The 6,000-nt window shown below is 54.9% G+C and overlaps 1 protein-coding gene across 3 annotated transcripts in view; it reads left to right on the top strand.

Annotated features, from left to right (window-relative positions):
• Positions 1–342: 342 nt before the first annotated feature.
• PIK3R5 (phosphoinositide-3-kinase regulatory subunit 5) overlaps positions 343–6,000 on the top strand; it is a 71,979-nt gene continuing 66,321 nt past the window's right edge. Inside the window, exon 1 of one of the 3 annotated variants that reach the window (XM_001504834.5) lies at positions 343–804. The gene's annotated coding sequence lies outside the window, so the exon portion shown is untranslated. The remainder of the gene's footprint in view (positions 805–6,000) is intronic. The other 2 variants (XM_023653494.2, XM_070228205.1) reach the window with 2 other exon arrangements.

Here is a 6,000-nt window from a genome sequence, read left to right as displayed (position 1 = left end):
GGCAAGCAGAGGGCCTTGGCTCCGGAGACGACCCCTCCCCGCTTCAGGGGCTGAGAAATGGCTGAAGTGACAGCCAAGGAAGGTGAGAAAGTCAGACCAGAGGCTGGAGGTGCAGCGCTGAAAGTCTGGATTGGCTGGTATGACGAGGAAGGTCTCTGCAGAAGGGTGGGGGTCAAGGTGCCCGTCTGCACAGCAGGGGTGCAGGCATTTTAAAGGTTAAGAGCACCCAAAGAAAATAGAAGTAGGAGAAGGAAGTGAGGCGCTGGGTCTCAGCGAGAGAAGGAAGCAGCTCGTCGAGCTTCCCCTTTCTCCTCCTTCCCCAAAGCCCCCACCACAAGGCTCTCTCCTGCTCCGCCCACCCCTCCTGCGGGGACAAAGCCGCGCTTCCGCCCCCCTGGACGGCCGCACCTGACTCCTGGGGGGTCGCTGGTGCTCGGTGCCGTGGCCGCCCACCCGCCAGGGCCTGTTCCTTCCGAGGGCAGACGGTCTCAGAGCCGGGGGCTGCTTCTCAGAGCTCTGCGGGCTCACGCGGGACTCAGAGGATGCACCGGCCGGGCTGGCACCTCGCCGACACTGCCCGGCCACCAGGTGGCATGAGAGGCCGGCTGGGCGGCCAGCCCCTCCCGACCCCGCCCTTGACCAGACCCCGCCCCCGCCCCGCCCCCAGCCCGCCCTTGGAGCGGAGCCCGGGCAGATGCTGGCCCTGGTGGTGCGGCCTCAGCCGGGTCGTGGTGGTCGCGACCGTACCCCGAAGTGAAGGGAGTCGCCGCTGGAGAGGGGCTCGGCGCCCGGCGGGGACTGCAGGTGTGTGGCCGGGCCGCCGGGGCGGGAGGGCGCGGAGCGCGCGCGTGGGGACTCCAGGCAGAGCCGGGGCCGCTGGGGACCGTCGCGGAGCAGTGGGTTCTGAGGGCAGCGACCGCAGCGCGTAGGCTGGACAGATCCTGCTGTCTTCCGGCTCCGTGGATCTGGTCCACTGCCCGGGCGTGAGGTCCGCACACTCGCGTTCCCAATAATCCCGGAGACAGAAGGCGTGTCCCAGGGACTGTCCATCCTTATCTAAGAAGCCATTGCTGGACGCCTCTGTGCAGTCCGAGTGTGGCCGCAAGCCTCCTGCCTCCTTCACAGGCCACGCTGTGTCGTGGGGTCGAGGTCCCTCTTCCTGGGAGCTCTCTGTGAGCGTGGCATCAGGAGTCCTTTGCCGTCGGGATCTGGGAGTCGTGGAAGTGCCTGGCGAAGGCTCCCTCCATCGGGCCTCAGCCCACCCCCTGCTAGCGAGCGTGGGCCCCCAGACGGTGGCTGCTCTTCTAGAGAACTACAAACTTGACTTTGTCAGAGGATCCGTGTTTACACCCCGGGTGTCCCTGCGTGACTGCGTGTGCGTGTGTGCCTGTGTTTGCGCGTGCGCGTGCCGGCTGGCCCATCCCAGGCCTGGGGTAAATAAGCAAGAAGTTCAGGTCAGTAGGAGGAAGGAGATCGTTCAGAGGGAAAAGGAAGGCGAGATGAAAGCAGCAGGATGTGGTATCAAGTGAGTTCACAAGCCTCGAGCAGAGAGGAGGGGTGGGTTTAGGCAAAATGAGGGCTAAAAGTAGGCCAGGTCTGCCTCGACGTTCCCTTCTTGGATTGCCCTTCCCTTCCTCCCTCCCTGTCTCTGTGTCTTCCCACCCACACTTTCTTGGCAAGGCCTTGGTTCCCAGAGTTTGTTAAAACACATATTCTCCAGGCCCTGGCCCTATAGCACAGCTTTCCAGGAGTGGGATCTGGAATCTGTGTTTTTCTAAAATTTGAATAAGCTCTTTAAGTGATGATGCTGGAGCCATTGCTTGGGAACCCGGTGTGACGTGGAAAAGAGACCTGAGTTCCAGCCGGGCCCAGCTGTGTGACCTTGAGCATCTTACTGCTCCTCTCCCAGCCTATTTCCCTACCTGTAAAATGGGCTCTAAAAGCAACCTCATGGACTTGTGGGAAAATTAAATGAGAAAATCGTGATAAGAGCGGCTCCACCTGGGAGCTGCTCCCTGGGCGTTTACCGAACGGGAGAGTGGGTGGGCATCAAGGGCTCACCTGCCTCCTTAGCGTGGCCAGGATGGTGTGAGTCTATGGAAGACAAAGAAGACAGCTCCGAGAGGTCAAGCTGTCTCTTCCTGCTTCAGGACACCCTCCCCTGCTTTTTGAAGCATAGCTCGCCAGGACTGTGGGGCAGAAAGGCTCGGGGTCTTTGTATGCGGGGCCACGTTGAAGTTTCAAGAAATCCCTCCCCCTTATCTCCAGCTTAGGTTGGGGATGACTAATTATCTTCTCTTCCCAAGCTGCAGTGCAGGCTGGCCCCCTCTGCCTCCCCTGCCTGACCTCCCTCCCTCCCGTGCACCCCTTTTCATTTCTTGCAAGAATAATAGGTGGTACTGGGCAAAAAGTGTGTTTGGGGTTGCTGGAGGGTTAATGATGAGGAGGCTCCACAGCTGAGGCTGTGGAGGAGGCTGGCTATTGGCGGCTTCTCCACAGTCCCAGGTAAGTCATTGATGACGGGCCTGCTGGCCAAGAAGTGCAAGAGGAGGAGAGCCGGTAGCCTTTGGGCTTGGGCAACCTAGAGTTGGATGCCCCACTTTGGGTTCAGCTGAGCACTCAAGCTGTGCAAATTTGGCCTTCGTTCGAAGAGGCTCATGCCAAGAGGCTGAGCAGGCGGCCCTGGTGGATCCCTGCGAACCCGAAGACTTGTTTGGCTCAGCTGTGGGTGGGCCGAAAGCCTGGATCAGCTTCTTAAAAGAGGAAGCTTCTGGAGGGGCAAGATAGATCACTAGCAGGTCAAGGGAGAGGTGTTAAGTTTGATTTTTGAGCCTCTGGCATAGATGGGGAGTGGGGGGCCAAGGAAAGACTGCTCTGACTTCCACCCAAGGGGAAGATAAGACACTCTCATAGCAAATGTCTAGTGCATATTAGGATATTCCACCAACTTGAAGGTGTGCAGTTTCACATTTTAACAACTCTGAAATCAAGACGCATCTTACCATTATAATAGACAGCAATCTTGGCACACAAAATAATGTGCATCTTAGAGTTGGTGGCATCTTAGATGCTGTTAAACATGATGTATGTTTTACACATTTGGGTGGATACTTTAGGTGTACACAGGCACACACAGAATTATGCCATTTCCATAAGCAAATTTGCGTGCATTAATTTTTCCAGTAGGTCTACCTTCAAAACACCCAAACTTTTCAGTGTATCCAGTTTTAAAGGAAATCTTTGTAAAATGTGTTGCTTGTCCTTATAAATGTAGCACATTGTACATTTGCCTGATTTAGTAATTTCTTGAAAGTATCACATGGTTCTACCTGCCATTCTCTTTCGTACCTTGGGTCTGCTCAGGACACATTTTCTGCCCTGTTTCTTTCATCTTTCTTTGTGCCCTTTTCCCCATTGGCTATAATTTCATGGTGTTGGGCACTGGGTTAAGTACTTCATGCCCTTTAATCTTCACAGCCACATTCCGAGGGAGCCACAACCATTGCCCCCATTTTATGCATAAAGAAACTAAGGGTCAAGCCCACGCTGCTGGAAAGTGCCAGAGCTGGACTGACTGTGGCATCTACTCTTGACCTGAGTGGCAGCCTGCATGTGCCCTTGGGTGTGAAATGCATGCCCTGCAGGGCGTGACTTTTGGGGTATGAGTTGGGCTGTCCACAGGTCTTTAGTGTTTGCTTCTAGGCTAGCAGCTAGGTTCTGGATAGTTGGGGTTATCAGTTAAATGACTTCTGGATAAGTGAGATTTAGCTGGAGCAAGGTATATCCAGTAGGAGGGTGGGGGCCAATAAATGGGAAGAAGTGGTTGACTTTGGTGGCTCAGAGCAGACATTGGGTCCTTCCTGAGTCTACCAATTGGGACGCTAGGCTTTGGACTTTAGAGTTTGGCCTCAGTGCAAGACTCCTGCCTCCAGCCTCCCACTCCCTCCATTCCCAGTCTAGCCTCTGTCCTGCTGCCATGGTGATGGAAGACGACAAATCTGAGCAAGTTGCTTTTCAACTGCAAACCCTTCCAAGCTGCCATGGCCCTCCAGAGAAGGCCTCCTCTCGCGGCTAGCAAGGCCTCTTGTGGCCCAGCCTGGGTCCACCCTACGTGCTCCATCTCCCGAAGCTCTGGCAAACCTCTGTGCCTTTGCACATGCTATTCCTTCTCCCTCACATTACCCTTCACTTTCTCTACTTGCCTGATGGACTGTGAATTCATCCTTGGATGCCCTGCTCAAGCTTCCTCATCTTTGAAGTCTTTCCCGACTCTCCTCCTCACTCCACATCACTGCTGACCCCCTCTGTCTGTCCTTACGATGGCTGCTGTGTCCTCCCACCAGAGCACTGACTGCCCTGGCCCTTAGGGTGTGACCAGTGACTTGGTGGCTTGCTCACCAGAGTTACCGGATGCTCAGCGTGGCTGTCGAGCTGTCACCATGTCACTCCCCAGGATCTCATAGACAAGAAGGTTGTGCACATGAACAGTAGAAGCTGCCCAAATGCAGGACGGTGTGGGGCGCAGGAAGGTGGGGTCAGGAGGGAGTGGTGTGCTTTTCATTTTCGTGTCCTCCCGAGTCTTCTTGCTGCTGTTGTTGACCTAGGCAAATGAGCCTGTGTGGTTTCCTTGTGGGGGGCAGGGCTGGGGTGCGAGGGCTGAAGGTGGCTTCTAGGTTTTTCTGCCTGCCGTGGTGTCAGGGGGCTTTGTTTTCACCCGAGTCCTCCACTCCTGGTCATGTGACCTAGGGTAAGTCCATGCACCTCTCTGGGTGTCAGTTTCCCCATCAGGGTGGAGGTGTGGCGCTGGCTGCTCTCTCCGGCCCCTTCCTAACCTCCGATGTTGCATGCACTGGCTCAGTACTTCTGCAAGGAGCACCTGCTGTGTGCCAGGCATGTGCTGGTCTCTGAGGATCCTGAGAGAGGCAGATAATGTTCCGGCCCTTGTGGAAATCATAGTTCTGGTAGCCAAGACACTAGACACTCAGACCATTTAATTACAATTGTGAGAATTATGGGGATTTGTGCGATTAAGTAAAGAAAGCCCAGTAGAGTTTGGGAGTTAAGGAAGGGCTGCCGTAAAGAAGTCATATTCTAGTTGAGACTTGAGACAAGAAATAAAAGAAAATGGTGATGCTGATAATCACCACATCTAACATTTAACAGGCGTGTGCTAAGTGCTCTTTGGGTGCATCCTCTCAGGTCTCCCTTTCAAAAACTCTGTGGGGTCTGGGGACCCCTCTCCTGTGAGAATTAGATGAGACAACTGCTGGCAAGCACTTCTCCCAGTGGCTGGCATAGACCCAGGGATCCTGCCCTGCTCCTCATCTCCTCCCTTGTCCCTCCCCCACAGTCCAAGGTCCAGCTTAATGGCATTAAAGCCATAAATACTGTTACGGGGTGCCTCCCTTTTCCTTTTCACTGATTGTCACCAGAGAGCGTGTTTCGCTGTTGCCTCTGCGGGCTCCTGGCGGGAGTCCTCTGTATTTGTGCCTTCACATGGGCCACCAACAGCAAAGGGAGCCCCCATCCACAGAAAACCACCACGTTGTTTGCTAGGCCTTCTTTCTGTGCCTCTCGGGAGCTGCTCCTCTTGCAGGGTTAAGAAACCCTGATTTTCTGGATCATTTAAGAAGTCGCTTGTTCAGCCCCCACATTCTTCTTCTTCATCCAAAGTTGTATTCCCAGAACCACGAAGTCTCTGCAGACGTACCTCTGGGTTTGGGGTCCGAGCCTTTGTCCCTGAATGGCTTGGTGGTTTTGACTCTAGTCAGGCAGTCTTCATACAGCCACTTCCACGTGGCCTGGCTGAGGTGACCCACCTCCTCGGTGCGTTTTCTGGTTCGCTAGCTCACATCTACACCTACAGCTCTCAAAGGAGAGTTCGAGCTCTCTCTAGAGAATGGGCCTCTTTGGAAAACTGATAAGATGATAGATCCTTTCCTCCCCCTCCCCGTAAAAAGCACACGTGAGCACACACGTGCACGCACGCACACAGTTTCT

Source organism: Equus caballus, chromosome 11 (genome assembly GCF_041296265.1).
Source record: "Equus caballus isolate H_3958 breed thoroughbred chromosome 11, TB-T2T, whole genome shotgun sequence".
Lineage (NCBI taxonomy): Eukaryota > Metazoa > Chordata > Mammalia > Perissodactyla > Equidae > Equus > Equus caballus.
This window is presented reverse-complemented; position numbering and strand designations above follow the sequence as displayed.